At 37.0% G+C, this 27,700-nt stretch overlaps 1 protein-coding gene across 1 annotated transcript in view; it reads left to right on the top strand.

Annotated features, from left to right (window-relative positions):
• The window catches only part of LOC138708046 (solute carrier family 41 member 1-like), a 344,564-nt gene that overhangs the window by 52,754 nt on the left and 264,110 nt on the right, over positions 1-27,700 (top strand). The gene's annotated exons all lie outside the window — the stretch shown is intronic.

Raw genomic sequence — 27,700 nt, 5'->3', positions numbered from 1 at the left:
GAGAGTAGATTAGCATCTACATCTGCAGCATCTCTGCCAGGAAACCCGAGTTCGATTCCCGACCAGGTCGTGATAGAATTTATGGAGGACAAAGCAGACTTTGCAGAGTTCTTCTCGAGGTACTCTCGTTTCCCTCCTTCATTCCATTACAAAGTTGACTTCTTCATTTCATTTATCATCTTCAATAGTAAAAATTGGCTAGGAGTAGTAGGCCTACGGGTTTCCGATGGTGTTATAAGAAGGGCTTCGGGCTCTGGGTCTTATCAGGTTACTCGTGTGCGAATGGTAACTGGCTCTATCAGGGACTGAGGCAGGATAGGTCACTTGCCTGCATCGAAATCACTAATGCCACTCAGACCACCTGTCGAACTTGGACAATCATCGCATATATACAGGGTGTTTCAAAAATACGGAGCATAATTTCAGGTATGTATTTCCCACATGTAGACAATCAAAATAGTTCATTACAACATGTGTCCGGAAATGCTTCATTTCCAAGTTATGGCCTTCACAACATTGAAATTCACCGGGACGTTTTTCTTTCCGCAGGTCGTTGTCATTACAGAAGATGTTCAAAATGTCCATCTCCTGCTTGAATACAGACCTCACATCGATGTCTCATTGACCTGCGAACACGATCCCAAACTCCAGGAGTATTGCGCATGTCCTCAAAACATGCCACAGTTCGATTCCGAAGGGATTCCAAATCAGGCACCGGAGACGAATAAACCAATGATTTTAAATGGCCCCACAAGTAGAAATCGAGAGGGTTCAGATCAGGTGAGCGTGGAGGCCAAGCAATTGGGCCACCTCTACCTATCCATCGATCAGGAAACCTTCGATCCAAGTACCGGCGAGCCGTACGACTGAAGTGTGCAGGAGCGCCATCATGCAAGAAGTGAATGTGTTGACGATTGATCAGTGGAGTGTCTTCTAAAACATGAGGTAGGCCTATGGTTTTTCCAGGAAGTTTGTGTACGCCTGTCCCGTAAGTCTGTTTACAAGTACATGGGGTCCAACTAATCGATCACCAATGATACCGGCCCACATGTTGAGGGAGAACCGCACCTGGTTATGAGATGGAACAGCAGTTGCACGTGGGTTTTCATACGCCCATACATGCTGATTGTGGAAATTTGTTATGCCATCTCGTGTGAAGTGTGCTTCATCTGTAAATAATACTAAGGCAGGAAAGTTTGGATTTACACCACACTGCTGCAAGAACCACTGACAGAAGCTAACTCGTGCAGGGTAATCTGCTGGTGACAGGGCCTGTACTGTACACGTTGCAAATGATAAGGATACAATTGATACTCTTTCAACAGTCTCCAGACAGTCGTATGAGGAACATTGACTTGCAACGCTACCCTTCGTGTGCTGATAGGAGGAGTCATGTTCACAGCCTCCAGAATCTCCTCCTGTACTTCTGGAGTTGTAGATCTTGGTCGTCCCCTTCCCAAACAAACCAGGAGAGTTAAATTTTCCATACTGGCACAGACGGTAATGGAGACGTACAAATGTCTTCCTATCTGGACATTGTCGCTGTGGGTACCCCTCCTGGTACAAACGACGAGCCAGCGCAGCATTGCCGTACGCCTTACCGTACATGAAGTGTATCTCTGCCAGCTCTTGATTTGAATACATGTCGCACAGTCTAACGCCTACACAACACTGAATGTAACCTTCGCCTCGGAATGAACTGTCAGAGTGCCCTCTTAATGTCTCCTTTGACGGTAACGACCTGCGGAAAGAAAAACGTTCCGGTGAATTTCAATGTTGTGAAGGCCATAACTCGGAAATAAAGCATTTCCGGACACATGTTGTAATGAACTATTTTGATTGTCTACATGTGGGAAATACATACCTGAAATTATGCCCCGTATTTTTAAACACCCTCTATATATATATATATATATATATATATATATATATATATATATATATATATATATATATATATATATATATATATATATATATATAAGGCGCATAATGCGCCAAAGCATGCCTAAGTATACTGACCCGTTCCGAGTCTAGCCTTCGGTAAGTCAAGCTAAGTGACATCTACACATCTTGTTGCGGCGGGCGCCGTGTTGTAGGACGACCTATTTATTTTCCGACGGGGTTTTATCTTTGCCCAAGCGGCAACTGTTACAGTGTTCATGCAAGATATTCAGGAATTGTGGTACAATAACAGCATTCTCTTTCTTGCAGGGTTCTTTCAGAACGTGTTGCAGGGAAGGCAATTGTTCCTTTTTTGTCTCTGTAATGACATTCTTAGTAGCATTCCTCCTCCAACCTGTTCCTTCTCGCCATTCGCGATGCAATGTAACTTTCAATCCCTCTTTTCACGGTGTTTTTATTATTATTATTATTATTATTATTATTATTATTATTATTATTATTATTATTATTTAAGGAGAGCAGTACGTCAAGGATGCTCTTTATCACCTACCCTGTTCAACATCTACTTGGAGGATTTAGTGAAGAACTATTTTCAGAACATGGGAGGAGTGATATTACGAGGAAGAAGAATAAAGTGCATTAGATTTTCCGATGGTATGGCGTTGATAGCAGAAGAGGAATTGATACAAAGGGATATATTATGCTCTTGGACCTAATGCCAGCTGTGAGCAGTATGGAATGAAGATGAATGCCAACAAGACGAAGAACATGGTCATAGCAAGAAAAGTAAAGAAGGTAAACTTGCGAATTCTAAATGAGGCAGTAAAGCAAGTGGACAGCTTCAAATACTTGGGGTGTACTATAAGCAGTAACATGAGCTGCTGCCAAGAAGTCAAAAGAAGAATAGCAATAGCAAAGGAAGCTTTTAATACAAAAAGGAGCATCTCTGCGGACCCCTGGAGAAAGAACTAAGGAAGAGACTAGTAAAGTGCTTGGGATGGAGTGTAGTATTTTATGGGTCAGAAACATGGACATTATGACGAGGTGAATGAATATACGCGATTAGAAGCATTTGAAATGTAAATATGGAGAAGAATAGAGCGTGTGAAATGGACAGACAAAATAAAAAACGAAACTGTGTTGGATAGAGTGGGTGAAGAAATAATGATGCTGAAACTGATCAGGAAGTGGAAAGGGAATTGGCTGGGTCACGGGTTGAGAAGAAATTGCCTTCTGAAGGGTGTACTGGAAGGAATGGTGAACGGGATAAGAGTTCGGGGCAGAAGAAGGTATCAGATGATAGACGACATTAAGATATATGGATCATGTGCGGAGACAAAAAGGAAGACAGAAAAAAAAAATAAAAAAATCTGGTGAGTGCTGGATTTTCAGTGAAAGACCTGCCCTTGGGCAGAACACTATGAATGAGTGAATACATTATTATTATTATTATTATTATTATTATTATTATTATTATTATTATTATTATTACCTTCGAAGAGGTGGAAAAATTCATATATCTTGGAGCAACAGTAACAAATATAAATTACGCTCGGGAGGAAATTAAACGCAGAATAAATATTGGAAATGCCTCTTGTTATTCGGTTAAGAAGCTTTTGTCATCTAGTCTGCTTTCAAAAAATCTGAAAGTTAGAATTTATAAAACAGTTATATTACCGGTTGCTCTGTATGGTTGTAAAACTTGAACACTCACTTTGAGAGAGGAACAGAGATTAAGGGTGTTTGAGAATAAGGTTCTTAGGAAAATATTTGGGGCTAAGAGGGATGAAGTTACAGGAGAATGGAGAAAGTTACACAACGCAGAACTGCACGCAATGTATTCTTCATCTGACATAATTAGGAACATGAAATCCAGACGTTTGAGATGGGCAGGGCATGTAGCACGTACGGGCGAATCCAGAAATGCATATAGCGTGTTAGGTGGGAGACCGGAAGGTGGTACAGTGCGTTCTTAACTCGGCTGGACCACTAAAACATTCAAATTTGAAAATTGTACTTTCAATAATTGTTCCTTTTAAAATTATTCATGTTTATTTTTTATTTCATCATCCTTAATTAAAAGTTTTCTTGTTTATTTCATCAACCCTAATTAAAAATTTTCTAACACTTGTTTATATTATTTAGGTTATGTTATAACGGTCCGGTCGAGCTACGGACGCACTGTAGAAGACCTTTGGGGAAACCGAGACGTACCCTAGTTGAGAGGATAATATTAAAATGAATTTGAGGGAGGTGGGATGTGATGATAGAGACTGGATTAATCTTGCACAGGATAGGGAACTAAGACGGGCTTATGTGAGGGCGGCAATGAAACTGCGGGTTCCTTAAAAGCCATTTGTAAGTAAGTTGTAAGTAATATCGTTATTATTTTAGATGTTCTGTATTTTTGCGTAAAATAGCTTGGCGAGTCACCTGACCAATTACTCCAGAGCCGAGCCTGGTTGAAGTAATGATGTAGATACCTACAGTATATAACATGCTTGTTCCTACAACCCTTATTTTTTGTGATAATGTACGTTTTAACTGTCAATAAGATAAAAATTTTGGTTTTCCTCTTCACGTATATAATTGTTTGCAGTTTATTCATAATATTCGCCATTAGATTTAATTACAATGTATCTTTAAAACATTTGTTGCAATTTTAAAAAGAAATCTTCATTATTCGTTATTCGTTGTGTTCGATATGCAACTTTTCTGTTCGTACACTTACAAGTCTTGCCCTATCTCACCGTTTCAAAATACGCTAACCGGTTCGTGCTTGCTATTGCTGAGTGGTGGCTTCCCTTGTTTACATTTTTACCTTGCAAGCATGACAGTACTGTACGAGATGGCGAAGCGAAATCAGCTTTCAGAAGATCTGAAGAAAGTTATTGTTCAACTTGTCCTTAAAGGCAAGTCTTTAAGGGAAATAAGTAAAATTGTTGGAAATACACATTCAATAGTTCAGCATATTGTAAACAAATTTAATTATGAAGGGTCTTGGAAGACTTTTAGGCGAAAACCAAGAGAAAGAAAATTAAATGAAAGGGACGAAAGATACATTGTACAACAAATTCGTCGTGACCCTAGATTAGACTGTGTTGAAAAATTGCGTTCACAAGTACAAGACACTACAGGAAAAGTAATGTCTAACCAGACCATTCGTAGTGTATTGTGAAAACACGGATATCATGACAGGGTTCCATGTAAGAAACCTTTTATTAGTGAGTCAGATAGAATAAAAAGACTTCTATTTGAAAACGAACACGTTCCCAAAGAGGAGGACTATTGGGATTGTGTAATATGGTCCGACGAGACGAAGATAAATCTTTGGGCTCAGATGGTTGCAATAGAGTGTGGAGGAAGGCAAACTCTGCCTTCAAGAAAGAAAATACTATTCCTATTGTAAAACACCGAGGTGGTTCCATCATGATATTGGCCTGCATGTCTTCCTCTGGAGTCGGAAACTTACACTTCATTGATGGAATTATGTATAAAATGACGTGCAAGAGTATTCTTGTGACAAATTTGAAAGAAAGCGCTAAAAAATCGGCTTCCAGGGTAATTATATATTTCAACATAATAACGACCCTAAACACACTGCTGAAATCGTCAAGACCTGGCTCTTTGGAACGTTCCCCATCAATTCAAAATGCCACTTCAATCAGGGGCTTTAAATTCTATCAAACATTTGTGGCCAATTTTGAAAAGGAGGGTACGAAATAGCAAGGTAACATCCATTCTGGAGCTTAAAAGAATAGTGGCAGAAGAATGGCAGAATATCACCCCAGAGGATTTCAAGAAACTTGTTTCTTCAATGGAAAGAAGAAGTGAGGAGATTATTAAAGCAAAGAATATGTTACAAGATATTAATTTTGTGTAATAGTTGGCAATTAAGACTTTGAAAAGTACAAAATGATTAGATGTACGAAGAGAAAAGTTGCATAAAGTGTGCACATTTTTTTATTTTGTATGTTTATGTATACTGATTTGAAAAATTTGATGACGCTTATTTTATATCCTGAAAAGAAGATATTATTTTTTCATATTTTAATTTAACCAATTAAAATAAATTATATTTTCGTTAACGAAATTATATATTTTTAGTAACAATATTACTGTACGAACAAGATTGTTACATACTATATATTGGGGAACGAGAGAGCCCCAAGAAAGACCCCAACTGCGATGTTTTGACCAACAGTTGTTACAGTGGCTTTTCAGTAAAAATATCCACTGGCCGGGATTTGATCCCGGATCATCTGCGTGTCAGACTGATTTAGTCCACGCAGAGGTGTTCAGGCGATATGAATACTGATGAATCCGCGGCAAGTGGGATTGATCTTTGCACTGGTCGAGCGACCCCGCTGCTGAATTGGCCGTATTTGTGCCGTGGATGCAACATGGACCGACGCACGTGACGCGCCGCGTCAGCGTGTGCGATGACCTCGGATCTGCTCTTGCCTCTCACTCCGCGACTGGAAGTCAAAATTGCTGCCGAGAAGAAGGATGTTCAGGAAGAAGATCATTAGGAGGTCAGTTATATAGCGGCTACCTTCGCACGAATGTGTCATAAAATAAATTTGTTGATTGCATTTGGGAACCTGGAACAGGCCCAAATGTCATCACGAACGGTAAAGTCGGTTTTCTATGAAGTTTTATTGTGCGCGAGTTCTGTATCCGGAGCGACTCCGTTTCGACGAAAAGGCAGCGTGACGTGACGTCGACGAGAATGCGGCAACGCCTGTCTTCTTATGGATGCAGTAAATTGCTTAACGGCACAAATGGTTAGCTATAAAATTTTTTACTCTTTCTTTAATCACTTTAATTACCACATCAGTAATTTGTATCTTTTCCTCCTTGAACTACTTCCGCTTTTCATAATCACTAGGGCCCGGATTTTGATGACCTAAAGAATACTAAAAAATGACCTTAAAATGATGACTTTATGACTTTAAAATCAATTAAAAATGACCTAAAAATAAAAAAGAATGACTTAAAAATTACCTTCATTTGTCGACCTCCTTGCGCAATATGGCAATATCACTTACACTTTATCACTCAACACTGCATTACAATAACTTACAATAGTAATATGCGTTACAAGAGCGGTATGTTGAAGTTTTCATGTTCGAGGAAAAGTTTGAAAAAGCGAAACGTAGTTGAGCTTTTTTAATTTCCGAGAATTGAAAGAAAACATACCGCTCGTGTATCGTACATTATTTTGTGCGAAGATCGTTTATTACATACCTGAAAGAGGAATTTCTAATTAGTTGCAATGAAATCTCCATCTTGGTTTCTGTTCAATGACGGCAATTTTGGAAAACGAAAATATCTATCTTCAACATTGTTGCTTTAAAATGTTTTCTGTGTTTACTATACTCCAGCAGGCCGTGATATACGTCTGTCTTCCCCCCCCCCCCAGTCTATAAATGCGAACTTAAAACAAACGGCTTCCTTAATGTTACATGCATCACGAAATGCAGTAACTTGAGTGGAGCTGTAGAGTTTACTTACTTTTTGCAAACATTTAATAACAATAATTAACAGTGCAATTTAGGTGAAATTGCAGTGGTAAGTTTCCAATTTATAATTATTACTATATTGAACGTCTCTAAAAATAATATGTTAAAAGCCTAAAGCAGTAAAATGAATATGTCACTTAAGCGGTAAGAAGAGGGAAATTGTTATGTGTGTTCGGTTGGGAATACTGAATGTGGAATTTTAGACTTACCGCGGGTTGATTTTGTGCGGAAACCAAGCAAATACGCACGATCTCGCACAAACACCTTTTGCAAGTTTTCAAATTTGAAGGAACGTCGATTATCAACTAATAAGGACTTATAAATGGAAAACATCAACTGAGAACCAGATTTTTTTCCCGTCCAGTTTTGCTCGTATGGCATCAATAGTTTTGTTGTAACATGATTCAATATATTTTTTTCTAATTGTCGACTCATCTGGGATGGATTTTCCAGTGTATTTTTGCAGGAAATCTCGGAAGACATTATTATTATTGAGTTTGTGGAATGGGATGTTTGCCGAGACAAAAGCTTGACATAGCTCTTCGTAAAACACTGAATTCGCTGAGTTTGCACTAGTGCACTGCCCGAAAAGCATCTGTTGTTTTTTCTTTCTCCTGCTTGAAGACCGCGTTTATGTTTCTCTCTGTTCACATGTTGGTCCACGGTGAATCTCTTCTCTGCTGAAACCTTCACTTCACAAATTTTACAGTACAATATAGTACCATCACTAGAAAATACAGTGTCGCCATACTCCGATACAAACTGTGTTAATTTCGCGGAATTGCTTGTTTTCAATTTCGACATGGCAAAATAGAAATATTACTTCAGTACCTCTAAACGACTACCTTCCGCTCTGCGAATGACTGAATTGTAACCAGTACACAAGAACCCGTGACGGTGCGAACCTCAAGCAGGTAATTTCACCCCCACATTCCTTTAGAGGACAAAGTCTGTCTTAAAATAGACATGACCGGTTAGTTGGACGAGTCCAAATGTTTAACAGAACATGAATAGGGGAGGCCACAATGTAACAGATTTCCAAGAATTCATAGATTTCGTGCTTCAGAAACATAATTTTACTAATATTAACAATAATGCAATCAAAATCGCTAAAAATGACAAAAACCCCGGATTTGTTCTTAAAATATGACTAATAGAAAGTAATAATCCGTAAAAAATGCCATATCAGAGAAAAGTGTCCAAAAATGCATACAAATGACCCATTAAATTGGTTTAATTTCACTGAAGATGATATGAGCTACATTTATCTTCCATAGAGCATTATCCTAGCATCATCAGAAAAAAGATGCAAAGTCATAGAAATCCGGGCCCTAATAATCACCTTCATACAAAACCAGGTCTTTTGGAGAATTTTTTTCAAAAATGTAATAAATGAATTATCGTACTTTTTACTTTACCTGGTTTAACCTTCTTTCTGGGTCTTACAAGCTAGCGCCAGCAGTGGAGGGATAATTCTTTTGGATCACATATCACACATTTTCAATGGAGAGACTTTCCTTGTAAGGGACCACCTCCTGAAGACAACACGAATGCATATATAGGCAACGGACAGAACGTTCAGAGTAAATGAAAAGCAAATTCCAATTCGGCATTCGCCTTTACGAGTGGGAAAAATCTCTGGAAAACGCACACTCAGATTGATCGAACTCGGGATTTGAACACTGGCCTCCTGAATGCAAGTCCACCAACACGCTCGGTTGAAGTATCGTAATTACTGATAAAAAAAAGTGATAGTTATTTAAAGAAAATTGGGTGATATACATTTTTTCACCATTTAATATCCTACGCCAATACACAATTTAATTAGCATTGATTTTATGCCCGGCATTTTACTTCTATTTTCAACAATCATGGCGAAATAAAGATGTTAATAAATAATAATAATAATAATAATAATAATAATAATAATAATAATATGTGCTTTTTCTAAATCAGCCTTATTTACTACCGGGTCATCATTTTATTTTTACTAACATTTCTAATATTAACCTGGCTATATCTTTGGATTAACGGTTGAGAACCTCAAACATTATGTTACCCTCTTCCATGACCGGAGTTTGATGATACTAGTGTAAAATACAAACAAATCACTTTATTAAGTATAGGAGGGAAGAAAAGTATTGCATCCATTTACGTAAACTAGAAACTATTACGATTTTCAGTTTGATAATTTTCGTTAGGTTTTTATTTACTTAAAATACAGTACAGTATTAATAACTGTTTTTACTCACTAACTGAACTATCCAGGCGGACGTATTCATTATGCAATGTACAGGGACATCATTTTATTTTTATTAACATTTTTAATATTAACCTGGCTACACCTTTGGATTAATGGTTCAGAGCCGGAAACACCGTTTGCTACCCCCTTCCACAATTGAAGTTCGATGATTCTGGCGTAAAATACAAACAAATCACTTTACTAAGTATAGGAGGGAAGAAGAGTAGTTCATCCATTTACGTAAACTAGGAGATATCGTAATTTTGAGCTTGATAATTTTCATTAGGTTTTTGTTTCATCAAAATACAGTACAGTATTAACAATAAGTGTTTTTACTCACGAACTGAGTTATCCATGCGAATGTATTCATTATGCAGTGTATATTATACTGTCTACAGCACATTAGCGTACAATATAGAGAATGAAGTTAAATTGAAAAATAATCATAATATGGATATTTAAACACATTTTTGAAAATGGTGGCCGTTCATTTAGATACAGGCTTCAGTTCTTTTGTGCATATTATCGCACTATAGACTCGTGCATCTAATTCCAATTACCAGTTTCGTCCTTCGTACTAGTAACTCATGTTGAAATAATTCTATACCTAATATATAAGAGAGTACCTTACATACTGTAAATTCAATCTTCACCTCTGTGCAACCCGCACAGATAACATTACTCAGACATGCTATCTACTGTCCGTCCAAGTGGTTATGTCGCAGGATCGTAGAAAGGGGGGAAATCACGTGACAGTTAATTACTTTTATTTAAGTTATTTTAAACAGTTGCGGGTGAGGGAAATCGGGATGCAAACGGACGTAGGCAAACGGACGACAGTACCTGTGCGAAAATATGATTCAATATTGAAAGCTCTTGCATCACTGTAAAACGCGAACATATTTCTGGGACGTACTATACTCACTAACTCAATACTCTTTGTGTTTACTACGACCTTAAGGCGACTTTGTATACGCTTGGTTCTGTGAGGAGAACAATCGGAAGTTTACAGGTAGAGGGGGTGGGAGTGAAGTACATTCAAAAACTCAGGTACAATAAAAATTGAAGTAAAAATAAAATGATGACCCTGTGTAATATACTGTCTACAGCACATTAGCATACAATATGGAGAGTGCATTTGAATTGAAAAATAATCAAAATCTGGATATTTACAAAAGTTGTTGAAAATGATGTACGTTCATTTCTATACGGGCTTTAATTATTTTGTGTGCATATTATCGAAAAGTTTTTAAGCATACCTTCTGAAATTGAATGTATTGTTTCTGAAATGTAATTTTTTAATTCTTCTATTGTTGTAGGATGTTTAACAAACACAACTGTTTTACAGCAACCCCAAAAGAAATAATGCAAAGCATCAGTCGACGTGGGCGGACTATAATCCTGTGCCTCTTGAAATAATAATTCTGTACCTACTCTATAACAGACTACCTTACTTACGTATTGTAATTACTTCACTTCTGCCCGATTCGCACAGATAAGTTTACTCAGATTGCTGCCTACTGACCGTCCAAGTAGTTATGTCGCAGGGTCGTAGAAAGGGGTGGATCACGTGACAGTTACTTAACGAGGCCCTTTTGTTTAAATTATTTTAAACAGTAACATAATATTACGTAGACGTCCAATTACGGACAGCAAATGTTTTCAGAAAAGAGCTGGAAGTTCAGCCACTAGCCTTTACAGAGGGACCAGCAGAAACGTGTGGGGAAGACCGGGAAGCGACGTAATCTAACGGACACTACCTGTGCGAAAATATGGTTTAATAATGAATTCACTTTATTCACTGAAAAATACGATGATATTTCTGGAACGTACTATATTCACTCACTCAGTACTGTATACTGTGACCGTAAGACGACTTTGACTGCTTATGCGGCCTTGGATGGAAGTTTACTAGTAGAAGGGATAGGAGTGAAGTACATTCAGAAACTCAGGTAGGCCTACAATAAAAATTGAAGTAAAAATAAAATGATGTCCCTGTATATACAAACCCAATCAGTGGTTTTGTGGTCTTGTAGGCCATTAAATAGAAAAATATCATTCCCAAATAACTTGTCTCCATATTCTTTTGTAGCTTTTATTTTTGAAATTAATATACTGCATTTCTTTCGAATAATTGTAAAAGAAATATCATTTTTCCTTTTTATCACAAAAAATGAAGATTTTTTAGCACAAACAGATAATTTTCGTGAAAATTCGTGATAGATTTGTAGGCTATTCGTTATATCTTGAAACCAAATTCATGCGTGCGTTTTAGCTTACAGTAAGAACCTTATTCTGGGGTTAAGTGAGCTAGCTAGCTGCTTGTGGAAGGACAGCGAGGGAGGGAATATTTCCAGTCAATTTTCTGCTTTTCCTGGCGCGCAGGTAGGTATCACGAGATAACGAATGGTCTATACAGTCAAAAATCATTCACATTTATGATAAAACCTGCATATTCTTCCTGATGCATCTCTATCACATTTAGTATTCATCGCTAATTAATAACAAAACAACCCGGCCATGATCATAATCAGGTTCTCTTCATTCTTCGGCATGATATTCAGCCTATTTGTACAGCTGCGTCTGTGGCACAAGCGCCATCGCGCTGGTTTTCTCTCCGAGCGGTCTGGGTTCGATCCACAGCCAGGTCGTGATAGAATTTATGGTAGACAAAGCAGAAGTTGCGAAGGGTTCTCCTCGGGGTATCTTGTTTCGCTCTATCATTCCACCAACACTCTCCACTTTCCCCTCATTTCAACTTATCACGTGCAATAGTTGAAAAGAGGTTGCGGTAAAGTATTTTGGGTCCACAGCTGTGGAGTAAGGTCGACAGCATACTGCATCGGACATTCTATTTCAGACTGGACGGACATTCGTCCGATTCAGTGTACTGCAGCCTCATAAGAATGCGTGTAATCGCCGTCACATCGGACGGTCCGAGACAGAATGCGCGATGCAGTGTGCTGCTGGCGTAACGGTTAGCATATTTGACCCGGGTTCAAGTAATGCTTGGGACAAGTTTCCTGGTTGAAGTTCTTCCGAGGTTTTCTCTCATTGATTGAATTGGAATTACTGGCTAACATTCGGTGTTAGACCTTGGACTTATTTCGCCATAATTTATTCACATGTCATTGTCATAATTACCAAAGTTCGGCTAAGTTCATGGTGCACCTTGCTTTATTCGCACTAGAGTGCGACCGTTCGGCGACAAATACTGGGTGAACAGTATAGAGCAGAACAGGTTTCACGGCTATACGGCCGGCTGGCCGGCTATGCGCGTGGAGGTGGGGGACTCAAGGCTGCGCGAGTTCTGGTCTATACTGTTCACCCAGTACAATTCACAAGCATTTCCCGAACGCCTGCTGGCGACTCACGGAGAGTGCTGGTCAATTTCTTCGAGTACAATTTCATGGAAAAACTGGCGACTGACGCTCTACCGCCACCTATTACTTGATTATTATAAGTAAATGAGACACTCGACCGAGGCTGGGACATGACTTGTCAGAGATTAGACAGGATGGTCCACAAGTCATCATCGGATACACGCATGAAACCCGGGCACCTGTCGGACTTGGATAGTGGTCGTTTATAGTCCTATAGGGCCCAAAATGAGCCAAAGCAAGTTAGAATCCGTTCCGGTTTCGGCTCTCGTAAAGCCAAGTAAATGCTATAGGCCTATTTGTATTCGACCCCAATTGACGCGTAGAATTTTGTCAGCAGTATTTTGTTTTAGCGTCGTGTTGTCTTCTGAATTTTGAGTTGTAATTTATTGCAAGTTATAATATGTTCGTTGTCTTTTTTTTTTTCGTAAATATGCTGTTCCCTTCTAATAATTGCTGTTGTGATTTGATGTAGATACTGTATTTCTACAAATATTCAATTTTGGATACGCTCTATTGACAAGACTACTGGCTACGGACTGAAAGGAAAGAGGTTTGAATCCGGATGGAATCAAGATCTGTTACTTTTCGCCATAAGTTTGACATCAATGAGATAATACTGATTATGTAGTTGTTTTGCCAGATACTTTTACTTTTTAACTTCAATCTAGAATGTGCCATTAGGAAAGTTCAGGATAACACAGAGGGTTTGGAATTGAACGGCTTACATCAGTTTCTTGTCTTTGCGGATAACGTGAATCTGTTAGGAGAAAATCCACTAAAGATTAGGGAAAATACAGAAATTTTACTTGAAGCAAGTAAAGCGACAGGTTTGAAAGTAAATCCCGAAAAGACAAAGTATATGATTATGTCTCGTGACCAGAATATTGTACGAAATGGAAATATAAAAATTGAAGATTTATCCTTCGAAGAGGTGCATCAAATCACTTTGAGCAACAGTAACAAATATAAATGACACTCGGGAGGAAATTAAACGCAGAATAAATATGGGAAATTGCTGTTATTATTCGGTTGAGACGTTTTTGTCATCTAATCTGCTGTCAAAAAATCTGAAAGTTAGAATTTAAAAAACAGTTATATTACCGGTTGTTCTGTATGGTTGTGAAACTTCGACTCCCACTTTGAGAGAGAGGAACAGAGATTAAGGTATGTATTAACGTTTGAAATGGCGTTTTTATGACTAAAATTTTCTTTGTAATAATGTTAGCTGCAAAATCCTAGTACAGAGCATTGTACGCATAAACAGCAATAACTCAGTGAGAGAAATTTCAAAATTGAGTAATTTTTAGAAAATATATGGCATTTTGAAGAAATAGAATAATTTTTAATTAACCATTTTTTTAAGGAATCAAAAAGTGAAATTGAAGTTTCTGATATATGGTTATGTTAGTCTACTTTCATATGTTGTCTGATAAATATCTTAAAAAGGTTGGTTAAAAAATGTAGATTTTCCTCCAAAACGTTAATACATACCTTAAGGATGTTTGAGAATAAGGTTCTTAGAAAAATATTTGGGGCTAAGAGAGATGAAATTACAGGAGAATGGAAAAGTTACACAACGCAGAACTGCACGCTTTGTATTCTTCACCTGACATAATTAGGAACATTAAATCCAGACGTTTGAGATGACCAGGGCATGTGGTACATATGGGCGAATCCAGAAATGCTTATAGAGTGTTAGTTGGGAGGCTGGAGGGAAAAAGACCTTTGGGGAAGCCGAGACGTAGATGGGAGGATAATATTAAGATGGATTTGAGGGAGGTGGGATATGATGATAGAGACTGGATTAATCTTGCACAGTGAAGGGACCAATGACGGGCTAATTTGAGGCGGCAATGAACCTCCGGGTTCCTTAAAAGCCATAAGTAAGTAAACTGAGGTTAACCGTAGAGGTAAACACTCTCTCTTTTAAGGAGAGATTTAAAGATCCTAACTGACAAGTACTAACATTCTGATTTTTTAAAGTACCGATATCTGAATATATGGAGCTTTCTGCTCAAATTGTTGTTTATTTTATTTAAAAAATGTCAATATTTACTATACCAGTGTTTAACCTTTTACACGCCGAATTGTCTTTCGGTTTAGAAATAAGTGACTTATCAGCAGGGAACGGATTTATATGGACTAAAAATATATGAAATATGTAAATATATATGTAGTTATTTTTACCAAAATATGGAATTAAATATGGATTTTTACCAAAATATGGAATTAAATATGGACTTAAAATTATAAAAAAATGACTATGTACGTTAAATATTGGTACATTTTAATCAAACTAAACAAAAAATATAATGGACGTACCTTATCTTCCAATGTAGTTTCAACAAAACACAATTTTTATTGTCTGTTACCATAACAATAGGTTACAAACATTTCTTTCAAGTGCTGAAAAGTGAATCTTCTTCTATTGTCTCTGAGGATAGATTTATACTGACTAAAAGAGCGTTCGACGTCACAAGAAGTAACTGGTACATAATTCAATTTCACAATGTCTGCTGGGGATAAGTCCAAGTTAATCTTCACTGTTGATTCACCACTCATCACAGCAACAACCTTTTGTAGTTCTTCATATCCAGGGTTTTTTGAAAGTACAGTGTCCACCTTAGCTCTTACTGCATCTGCAACTTTACCTCTACCACGATTCAGTTGTTCCACAGTACTATTTATAATTTCAAAACTTTCAGATAGTGAAAGGTGCCTATTTTGGAGACTTTTGAGCGTTTTTATGATGCATGAAAATGTATGCTGAATGTGAGCTAAGTCATTCTTCACACTTATGTCACAGGTAACTGTTTTCGCAGTATCAATTGAGACTGCATCTTCAGAGTCCAATGCAAGGAGAACATTGTTAATAGAGTCTATATGTTCGGCATAATATTCAACTGCTTCTAGCCATGTACCCCATCTAGTTAAAATTGGCTTTGGTGGCAATGGAATTTCAGGGTACATTTCTTTCAACACGTTAACTCTACTGGGAGCTTTGAGAAATACTTTTTTCACTGATGAAATCAACAAATCTACTTTAGGGAAATTGTCTCTGACCACTTCTGCCACACGATGAAATGCATGCGCCACACAAGTAAAATGAGTCAATTTAGGATATACAACAGATAATGCTTGTCCAGCTTTGACCATATAAGGGGCAGCATCGCTAATAAAGAATAACACATTATCGTACATAATACCCTTTGGCCACAGGATACCCATAGCTTCGTTGAACAGTTTAACTATAGTTTTGTTATTGCACTTTTCTAGAACATCACAATGTAAAAGAATTCGTTCAGAATATTGTTCACTTAACAAACCGATAACTACATTACCAACAAGTCTACCTTCTTTGTCGGGAGTCTCATCAATGGAAACCCAAATTGAACTATCTTTAATTTCATCTCTTATCTTCTGTATTGTCTCATCGTAGATGGATGGAGCATACGTCTTCCTAAGTGTTGACTCATCCGGGATTGTATGTTGAGTATATTTTTCAAGGAATTCCCTGAAGACCTTATTCTTTAGTTTGTAGAGAGGAATATCAGCAGAGATGAGAGAACGGCACAGGTCGATGTTAAACTCAGATCTTACATTCGATGTTGTTGGTTGTGTTAAAAACAATTGTCTCTGCTTGGAATTTAGTTGTTTGTTGGCCTGATGTTTACTAGTTGTAATGTGTTGTTGCACCAGGAACTTTTGTGTAGATGATACTGCACACTGACACAAATTACAAAATAATATTTTATTGTCAGTTGATAAACCATCTTCTTTAAATTCTGAAATGTAACTTGTTAGTTTTGATTTTAAATTGACTGAATGACGTACTTTTGGCATATTTACCGTCTTTATAGTATGATTTACAAAACTGAACCTATGTGTACTCTGACTGGCATTTAACTGTTGAGCTGCACAACTGAAGTCTGTTAAAAATTTTAAATTAAATTAATACAGTTTTGTAACTTACTTTCCCATTGTTGATAGGACTGCTAATTTTCAAATAACTCTGATGTTAAAGGGATTACTGAACATGTGTTTAAATCTCTATTGTTGAAATGTATTTTTAAAAGTTAATGGAATTTTGTTTTGTTTTATTGTTAAACCTAATATAATATGGACTGTTTTATATGAAATATGGAAAATATATGGAAATTAACGAAAATATGTACTAAACTCTAAAATATGGAAAAATATGGAAAATAAAAGTAGGATTTTTCAACCCTACACATTGTGAAACATAAAGATAATGCAAAATATAAATTATATTAGCGTTATAAGTAAATATGTATTTACATATAAATCCTTTCCCTGCTTATCAGTAATTTTAGTTTCTTTGATGTATATTCAAGGGGATTACGTAAAAGGATTATTTGTTGTATTTCTTTTGTATGTAAACTGAAGCGGGTTTTACCAATTAGGAACATCGGTGTTTCACGTGAAGTTTTATTATAAAGTCCTATAATTATGATATTTAAATTCAAGCATTTCTTTACTCATCACACCTGAAGTCAAATTCTTCTCTCTTTCTCTTCTTATTCATTCCGTTTGAGTAACTAAAAAGATTCTACCAGTTCTACCGCCTCGTACTGCGCAGATTGGTTTGAGCTCTTTCATTTTTAGTTCTCTCAGAAATGTATGTAGGGGAGACTGTACCTTTAAACACTTTTCACATTTTGTTTTTTTGATTTTGGGAAATGAAATTTTTTAAATGAAAAAATGCTTGAAATAATTATTGAAGATTCCTTTACAACTTTCTGTATGTATTTTCCTGTTTTACAGATCTATTAAAGATGGGAAAAATAAAATGAAGGGTACAACAGGTTCATGTACCTTGGAACATATCCTTTTCTAAGTTGTAACACATGGAATATAGGTGGGAGCAGGTTTCTCTGATTGAGATTTTATTTCCTGGAGGAGCAATAACTGCTTCAGCAGCTTTCTTCAAGGCATCCGGATCAATTAGGGGCCTCTTAACTCCAGACTTCATCACATGATCTTAAAATAAAGGAAAAACAAAAGCCGATAGTATCGTGTACCTTGGAACATGTTTCATGGTACAATATGTTTTGTGTTCAAAGGTACAAGAGGGTGCACGTTTAAAGAAATATGGCTCCCAAAACTAGAGATTCGAATAAATCATGGAAATTAAAATATGTTTATTACTCAACAGATGATAGGTAACACACTGTACTTGATTGATAGTCACAAATACAATTTGCTTTTGTGTTAGAAAACGTATATTAATGAACAAAATGTTTACTTTTTGTACTAAAAAAATTATTTTGTCCACAGAACTCACACTTTACAATAAATCAAACTGAAACTACGACGAGAGCTACCTAGCGTCTTTGTCTACAATATACTTCAGTTTGAGTCCTCTAGGTAGCAGCAAAAGTTAAAAAAAAAAAAGACAAAAAATGTCCAAAGGTACACTATGATACAGGTACAACAGTCTCCCCTAATAAAATTGTCAAAAGAAATCTCGACTTGCAGAGGATTAGGCACAACACTCAATGAGATGGTTACCATAGACAAATAGAGATAGTTACCACTCTAGTTCCAAGTGGATATATTCATGAGCTTCCTTTCCTTGATAGATTTTCATAGCATAAGAGTATCCATCATTTGAACAGTGTCCAGATTTTGCCGCCACGATGGTCTAGTGGCTAGAGCACTGGACTTGTAATCATATGGACCCGGGTTCGATACACGACGTGTCCCCTATTTATAGCTTGTGTTGGGCAAGCCCGTGGTCCAGGTAACAATGAGATTTTCTCCGGGAGCTCCGGTTTCCCTGTGGCATCCCAACAAATTTCCATCATCTCATCTCATCGTGGGTGTAGGGTAGACCTGACGCCTATGGCGCACTCTGGGCAACGATTCCATCGGTAAATTGGTTTACACAACTAGCTTCATATGCGTGAATGCTGAACAATTGAGTCTCGCTATTAGAACAACAAAAAAGGAACTTTACATGAACGATAGCCATAGTGGGAACCATCGATTCGTTCGAGCTGGCCTTCTATGCCCAAGGTTGCGGGTTCGATCCCGGGCCAGGTCGATGGCATTTAAGTGTGCTTAAATGTGACAGGCTTATGTCAGTAGATTTACTGGCATGTAAAAGAACTCCTGCGGGACAAAATTCCGGCACATCCGGCGACGCTGATATAACCACTGCAGTTGCGAGCGTCGTTAAATAAAACATAACATAACCATCGATTCGTCAATATTTTACTCTTATGAAAAATTGCAGTAGACCAGCCATGTCAATTGAATCGGTCATTTGTAAAACCACATGAGTCCATGAGTTATCGGTACTATAGGAAACACTATGGGTAGACGCATTATTTCCAGTCAAAACAACATGAGTCCGATCATTACTAAGCATTATATAAAATTTTAAAATATTAATTTCTTTCAAAACCACACCAGTCGCGGACTCATTTGGCTTTAACGCTTAACGCCATGATGCAGCCATGACACATTTGCTATGATGCACTTCTTTGTCAAGGTGTTGGACAGTCAGTGTAGTTCCGAGAGTTCTGTAGAAGAAAAAGCAATCAACAGTGTTCTGTGAAAGTACCTGTATCAGATAGAATAGACATTTTTAATAAAACTACGTCATTTAAAAGTAAAAATTAACAAGATGTGCACCTGTGTACCTTCAAGGGCTTGTAGAAGTGCATGATATAAAGAAAAAAGTTATCGAAGAGAGATCCCAAAGCAAGAAACACAGTCTTTTTTGGAGGGATAATATGCAATTTATGCTATTCCTTATTGTGAACTAAAGATATGTCTGTACTCATACATTGCCATTAAACATGTGACACACTGGTATGAAAATTAATTACTCGCGAATAACATTTTTTTAAGTCGGCAATGAAATTTTGAATTTAAATTGTGAATGATATGAATCATTTTGGATATTTAATAAAAATAACAATATAAATTGATTTAAAACTGTATAATAATTTATTTCACACTACAACAAACAATACATTCCATATATTGTCAGGATACTGGCATTGTTATTATTGGTACTTGTTAAAACAACATTAGTCCAAGAAATTAAAAAAATATATATTTTAAGGCGATATGAAACGAGATAATTAAGATACAATGCTTTTGTAATCAGACATACTAATGTATGGACCTTCTGTAAAAATTTCACAGACATAACAGAAAATCCATTAATTATAGGTAGTTTTTTTTCCATTTTTCTCTAAACTTATTTTCTGTGACTCATAGGTTTTTACAAATGACCGATTCAATTGATGTCCATAGGCGCAAGCGCGTGCTTTAGAGCGTCTCTCTTCGGGAGATTAGACAAGAATATACTGGCGCTGGCCTTCTGTGCTCGAGGTTGCGGGTTCGATCCCGGCCCAGGACGATTGCATTTAATTGTGCTTAAATGCGACAGGCTCATGTCAATAGATTTACTGGCATGTAAAAGAACTCCTGCGGGACAAAATTCCGGCCCACCGGTGACGCTGATATAACCTCGGCAGTTGCGAGCGTCGTTAAATAAACCACATTTTTTAAGAACGTACTAAACGACGACCACTAATAGTGGTTAGTGGAAGCAGTATGCCAGGGGTGTGCAACGCGTATGTAGGTTACATGACATAGAACATACAGTTAATTTAACCCAGAATGGAGACTTATTTTGAGTAAAGAAGAAAGTTGTGGGGACAGTGTTTAATATGCAAAAAAAAAAAAACACCAAAAAATGTAATTTGGAAAGACAGTGCCATAAATACAACGAAGAAAATTATAAAAAAATATTGAATGTGACCAGTGGTCACTGGACGCAAACTGTAACTTAACAAAGAATTTACTTCTGATGTAAGTATAGGCCTATGCAGTTAATATTATTACACATTGTATTTTCATTTCTAATTTTTAAATATCAATAATCTCGTAACAGTTTATTATGCACTTTCCTTATTTTGCAGCTGCAATATCTGATGAAATCTGTGCGGCATTAACAGTTAGCTATGATATGTCCCTCAAAATTTCAAAGACTTGTCATTCTTTCTCTGTTGTACCTTTTATTAAGAGTTATATTCTAGACGCTGCGGCCAAAATATCTCCCAATGATGAAAGTACGAAGAAATATATTTTAACTGTATGGATTTGTTTACATTGCAAGTGGGCAAGCACCCGGTGGCAGTGATACAAACAATATAAACAATACACAATAAAATTACAATACACAATACAATTACATACACAATACGATAAGAATACACAATACAATTATAAACAATAATTACAATTAATAATAATACTACATAAAATAACCTAATTAATAAGTGAACCTAATTTTACATTACAACCTACATATGTATAGGCCCTACATAAGTTTCACATTGGTACGGATAATAACCTTTCACTTTCCTGTCATCTTACTCACTGCACTGGCCCTATGACACATTTCACTGACACATTAAAACACATTTCACTGATTTCTATCCAGAAATATAGTAGCCAAGAGGATAGAAGAATTTTCAGGGGATACTGAAGAAAAAAGTAAATAACTTATGTGAAGAATCTATTTTTTTGTTTCTCATTATTTCTGCAGTGCCTGGGAAAAGTGACATAAGTCAGTTTCCACAAACCTTTTTTGATAATTTATTGACAACTTACACTGGTTTATGTCGATTTGATTTTTCCCTGTATGAATTATTGTAATGGGAGAAATACTTGTCTCTTTTTCCAAGCGAGCAGATGTTCCGTAAGTTGTCAATAAATTATCAAAAACGGTTTGTGGAAACTGACATGTCATTTTTCCCAGGCAGATTTATTGATGAAAAAAGCACAGACGTGTCTAACAACTCGCAGCGTCTCCTGACCGTGTCCTAGCGCCTGGCGCCCGCGAGTGACTTCAAGGTCATAAATGCGCTTGCTTTGACATCGCTGCAGTAGACTGTGATACAGTTCATCATATAATGGTGAAATTTTCCCAAGTTCATCCCCTTTTAACTTAATATTGTCCATAAATTGGAAATATTTCTTTATATCCCGAAACTTAAGCACTGCGGTTGGGACAGTTGATACAGTCACGTGTTCTACTGGTGACAAGACGTACAATGTATTTTCCCACCGGAACGTTGTGATAGCTGCTGATTAGAAGCAAACAAAAGACTGAGTTATGCCATATTTGCTGTGTGACTATTTGACCTTTTCAGCTTCATACAGACAATTCATTTAAATAATCGAGGTACTTGTGTCTGGCAAACAGCTCTGTAGATTTTAGTGTGAATAATGCCGGGTGTTTGACAGATAAACACTAAAATGAATCGTCGCCTTGGAGAGCAATATTTTCTCTAACTGTACACTTCTTCCACGAAAGATGTCCTACTTACTTGATGTTCCTTTAGCTGTTGCACCCCTGCGGTGGCTGAGTGGTCAGTTCTCCAATCTGTCACGCAGGCGGCCCGAGTTCGAGTCCTGGTCAGGTTTGGAATTTTTTATTGACTATTGCACTTTTACTACGTCATACTACTTTTGGCCAATAAAACGGTACGAAAGGACGTCTTTCAAGCAATCATGGCTGCTTATCGCACAATTTTATCGCGTCCCTAGCATTTGTTTAATTTTATCGCGTCCCTACCATTTGTTTAATTTTATCGCGTCCCTAGCATTCGTTTCTTTATTTGCCAACATTTCAAACTGCATTGGTCTGGACGTCAAAAAAACACAGAACATTACAAACCACTCCAGTCGATACACAGCACTTTCAAATATGACTCGCATTGGCATTCAAGAACAAGAATTCATAAAGCTCACTGGCTATAGCTATGCATCTTCCCTGAAACCCTATTTACAAATAAATGAAGAGCACCATTCGGAAATCCTCAATAAGTTGAGGAACACATCATGTACATCAACGAGTTCCACTGCTTTCACGCACACGTCCAATATATCATCAACTCAACAACCAATCACTAAAACATTCAAATTTGAAAATTGTACATTCAATAATTGTTCCTTTTAAAATTATTCATGTTTATTTTTTATTTCATCATCGTTAATTAAAACTTTTCTTGTTTATTTCATCATCCCTAATTAAAACTTTTCTAACACTTATTTATATTATTTAGGTTATGTTATAGCTTCTGCTATATGATATTATGAATAGTCACGTATTAGAGATTGTTTAATATACTAAGATTTATTGAAAATCAACTGTCAAGTGACGTTGATTACTGGGATCCGGATAACTGAACCGGAATGCAACTGCTTTAATAAAAATGAAACTGAATCAACAAAGCCTTCTTGACTAGTAACCGTCCACAGAGTTCAATGAAGATTCCATAGTCGGCACAACTGATAACAAGAAAACAGCTAATCATAACACACTACCGCCATCTAGCGTAATGTTGAGATGGTACAATAATACATTTGAAGACAGTTGTATTTTCGTAAGTCAATTAATATTTTATTGTATTGGAGTACTTCGTTACTTCTAATCTTTATATACTTTCTTCTAATCGTGTAATAGTCAATTAAATCCCACTCGAGTTTTGATTTTCTCTAGATAAATCGAAACCTCTAATGAGATTATTGTTGAAAAATCCATAGTGATACTTGTGGCGGACAAGATCGCAGTTGGGGTTTTTCTCGGAGATCTCCCGTTTTCCCCATATTAGGCATCTACATCATTCCATCACCATTTCTCCATTTCGTCATCATTCCATAGCATTCCTCGATTACCGGCTGGCGACGCACGGAGTGGACTGCCCTGGGGACGAGTTGAGTGTCTTGCTCGAAACCTGGTTACGCAGCGAACCTTTGTGTTAAAGATGAACGATCGAGAAAGCAGGACTAACAGCGCCCGTAAAGCCGAAACCCCGCACGACAAAGTTCTATACGTCGCGTCGTTGACGTAAAGACTGCTTGTGAGTGTTTCGAGACGCCGAGATTGATCACTCCCGAAGTCCCGAACGTCAAGCAGCCTTGCATCGCCACAGTTGTTTATATCTGACTACACTTTTATCTACTTTGGCAACTGTTATATATGTATAAACAATCAAGTAGCCTATTTGAAATATCATCTCTACTTTTCCTCGTGTATAATAATCCGTTCCCCAATGTTTATTTAATTACCAGAGCCTTATTAAAAGGCTAGGAATTTTGTTTTCAAATGTTTGAGATCAATTGTGCAAACTCAAGTAAAACGATATTAACGTTATGTTTTATGTTTCTTAGAAATGCAAACTTATTTGAGAATTGTTTTTTTTTTCTATTTATATAACCATGGGTAAATGCATATAATAGAACCAGAACATTTTAATAACTAAGATGCCGTTCTGTTTTGTCTTTTTGTCTAATTTAAACATTTATAATGTTATTTATTTGTTACGAAATCTTTCCACGCCGACCAAATGCTATTTCGAGAATGATGAGCGAGACTCGAAGCGCACGACAATGAGGAGACGAGACGAGACTCGAAAGACAAATGCAACGAACACAGCGAGCGACAGCGGCAGTTTGTTTTGTTCATCTCTACTTAGTGTAGTCAGCCGATGTGGGTTTGGGAATGCGCCCAGCTTGAGGGTTAGCGCAATAGATCGTAACATGTCCCAGTGCTGGGCTATAGTGCCCCCTCCTGTAAATTCCATTTCATTCTTTTAGCTGTTTCTTAGGTAGTTGACTGAGAAGATTATGTAGTAGCTTTTTCTACGTTTGTTGTGGCAACCAATTCACGGCAAACAGTATATCTGAAGGGAGAACATCTTCCAAAATATTGTCATCAATTTTTCTTCATCTGTAAGATCTGCTGTTTCTTCTGGAGATAACTGACAAATATCTCAAATATTCTAAATGTCATCATCTAAAATTTCATTCTAAAACACAATAGCTTCTTTCAATCTTCAGAAAGAATTATTCGGCACGCCCTCAGTACAAAGGTTCTTGAAATATTGCATCTCATTTCAGTTTCAATGCTTTAAAAATTATAATTGTAAATATATGTGGTTTAGAGGCGAACAAAATTAACTGCCGCTCTCGTTCGCTGTGTTCGTTGCACTTGTTTTTCAAGTCTCGTCTCACAACTCTTGTCCGCTTCGAGTCTCGCTCATCATTCTCGAAATAGCATTTGGTCGACGTGGAAAGATTTCGTAACTTTGAATAACATACATAATTGAAATAAATAACATTAGAGATGTTTAATTGGTACAAGAAAACAAAATAAAACAGTATCGCAGTTATGAAAATGTTCTGGTTCTACTATCAGATATTATCTATGGTTATACAGAGTTTTTCCGGGCTAGTGTTACAAACTTTCAGGGATGATGGGGAAGGGCACATGTATCAATTTGAGATAAGGAACCGTGATCCGGAAATGACCGAGTCGAAAGTTACAAGCAAAAATATTTGTGTGGAAATCAAATAATTTTATTCCTCTGTACACCTTACTTATGTGTATTTATCTGTACATCTGACCTTGTTTACGTTGTCTACCTACAGTATTCCATTCTGTGCGCTGTCTGAGAGGTGGGAACAGGAAACTACACTAAAGCAATGCAGATAGTGTAATGTGTAACGGACATGGTAAGTCCTGATATGCACGTCTGTAGACAGCAGTGTATGTGTACAAGTTGCAGTGTCCAGTCGATCAGTCCTACTGAAATGTAGAAGTACACGAGAGCGGAATATCCAGACCTGATTTTCGAATACGGATGAGCCAATGGGAACAGTAGACAAGCTCACAGATTGTATCGGGACAAGTACCCACGTAGGAGACATCCGATCCATACCATCTTTACACGACTGTTCCAAAGGTTAAGGGAAGGAGGGCGCGTGGAGCGAAATTACAATTCCATTTCCACATAACTATTTTTGCTTATAATTTTCGACTCAGTCATTTCCGGACCATGGTTCCTTATCTCAAATTGATACATGAGCCCTTCCGTATCATTCCTGAAAGTTTGTAACACCAGCCCGGAACACCCTTTATAAATAAAGAAAATCTCATAAATTGGAATTTCCAAGAAACATAAAACATAGCTTTAAATAAAGCGGTTTTTTTTACTTGAGATTGTACACTTGATTTCAAACATACGAAAAAAAATCCTAGCCTTTTAATGAGGGCGTAATAATTAAATAAAGATTGGGGAACGGGTTATTATACACTGAAAGGTAGAGATGATGTTTCAAATAGGCCACTTGATTGTTTATACATATATAACAATTGCCAAAAGAGATAAAAGTTCAGTCTTGTATAAACAACTGTGACGATTCAAGGCGGCTTGACGTTCGAGAGTTGATCACTCCCGAAGTCCCGATGTTTTGAACGTTTGCTAACGAGGAGTTAACGACAGGCAATAATGTCGTGAGGGTTTTCGGCTTTGCGGGCGCCGTCAGTCTTGCATTATCGCTCGTTGTTCATCTCTAATATGGTTACAGCCAAAAATAAGCATTGGATTTGTTTCCATTCTTGACTTAGTTGCAAGAAATGCTGCGTCTTAACAGTGAGGAATGGAAGTTTCTGTACAGTTGGTGTGTGCGTTTAATTTTTATTAACGCGAACATGGGAACACGATAATAAACTTTGGTCCACATTGCCAGAAATCAATTAAAACCAATTTGAACGCAATTCATGTAATACTGTTACTGTGTAATGTTTTATCATATAGGAAGACAAAATTATTAAAAGATTTATGTTTTATGAATGTGATTTCGGCCAATTTAGCATAATTTCATTTGTTTCTATCCAAAATATGATGATAAAAAATAAGACATGAATGTTATTAAAACTAAATATACGTACACATTTATTTAATAGAGTGAAGAAAAATAATGAAAATTCTGTTGGGACATAGATGAGAATGGGAAATTATTTTATATTCCCAATTTGAAATATTGGCAGATCAAAGATTAATCTACTTTTTAAAAATATTAGTGAATTTATGTTCTTAAGGAAAATTTATACCAGTAAAAAGGGCATACCTGACAAATTTTGAATTTTTATTTATATTGCCTGAATATAGCATGCTTAATTCGGTTTTTGACTTATTTAAATATTTGAATATTTATTGTTTTAAATTATTTTTAAAATGTTTATTATTTCTGTTGTGTAGTAAATGTTTATATTGTAGATCATTCGGTATCTCGTGAAACTTACCTGTGCGACAGGGAAAGAATAATGTGGACTGGGAAGCTTCCCTCCCTCGCTACACCCCTACTTGTAGCTAGCGAACTCACTTACACCCACCATAAGTTACATGCTACGGCGCACACAATCACTTGGTTTCACGAGATAACGAATGGTATATACCACTGGCCGTCAACATGCGCTGAAATGGAAAAAGGGTAAGGAGTGTCTCGGAATATGCACCGTCGTGCAGAAGGGAGAGAGAAAGCATACCCGCCAGCAGCCACGGATGCACGATAGTGCAATGTCTTATTCGCCGGTAAGAGACGCTAGCCCGAGGGTGCACTGTGCTGATGACAGCTGATCTATACAGTACTTTAAACGCGATTCTCTCAAAAGTGATTTTTTAAAACATACATGCTGCTTTTCTAAAACATATATTATGTACATTTACATGGAATTTTAACGACATATTTCAGGTGGTACTCTGATATTATTGATCCGCTTTTGTTAAATTTTCTTAAAATATTAATCTTTA

Source organism: Periplaneta americana, chromosome 10, assembly GCF_040183065.1.
Source record: "Periplaneta americana isolate PAMFEO1 chromosome 10, P.americana_PAMFEO1_priV1, whole genome shotgun sequence".
NCBI lineage: Eukaryota > Metazoa > Arthropoda > Insecta > Blattodea > Blattidae > Periplaneta > Periplaneta americana.
The sequence above is the reverse complement of the archived record's forward strand: the minus strand, read 5'-3'. Positions and strand labels throughout refer to the sequence as shown.